At 37.0% G+C, this 702-nt stretch overlaps 1 non-coding gene across 1 annotated transcript; it reads left to right on the top strand.

Moving 5' to 3' along the window:
* The first annotated feature begins 200 nt into the window (after positions 1-200).
* Positions 201-273, top strand: Trnai-uau. Its single transcript has one exon. It is a non-coding gene; the product is annotated as a tRNA-Ile (tRNA).
* Positions 274-702: the final 429 nt, after the last annotated feature.

Here is a 702-nt window from a genome sequence, read left to right as displayed (position 1 = left end):
TATACATACATATATATATATATATATATATATAATATAAATCGTCAAAGGTATATAACCTAACTCCCTTCAATATCATATGTAATATACGACAGTATTTCTAGCGTATTGCCAGATTTATCTGGCCTAACGCCCTCTTGAGGCGTAGCATTGTGTAATACAATGTTCCCGACGGATATTTGGACATGTTCAACCATGAAGCCTTCGTGGTCTAGTGGTTATGACGCTTGCCTTATCAGCGAGAGGTCACAGGTTCGAATCCCGTCGGAGGCATTTTATTACACAATGACTTTTATAGGACTTTATTCATTTGTTCCATCATGTCCTTATTTAAACACTGTATATGTACCTTTGACGATTTATATTATATTTATTCAACAGTGTTAACGGCTAACTCCCTTCAATATCATATATAATATACGACAATATTTCTAGCCGTATTGCCAGATTTATCTGGCCTAACACCCTCTTGAGGCATAGCATTATGTAATACAACGTTCCCGACGGTTATTTGACCTGTTCAACCATGAAGCTTTCGTGGTCTAGTGGTTATGACGCTCGCCTTGTCAGAGAGATGTTGCAGGTTCGAATCCCGTCGGGGCATTTTATTAAACAATGAATTTTATAGGACTTTACTCATTGAAAAGCTACAGGGTAGCCTATGATGTTCCATCATGTCCTTATTTAAACACTGTATATGTA

This window comes from Anneissia japonica, unplaced genomic scaffold (genome assembly GCF_011630105.1).
Source record: "Anneissia japonica isolate Jap-2015-1 unplaced genomic scaffold, ASM1163010v1 scaffold162684_len722_cov72_single, whole genome shotgun sequence".
Classification (NCBI taxonomy): domain Eukaryota; kingdom Metazoa; phylum Echinodermata; class Crinoidea; order Comatulida; family Comatulidae; genus Anneissia; species Anneissia japonica.
Note: the sequence above shows the minus strand (reverse complement) of the source record. Positions and strands in the feature narration are given on the sequence as shown.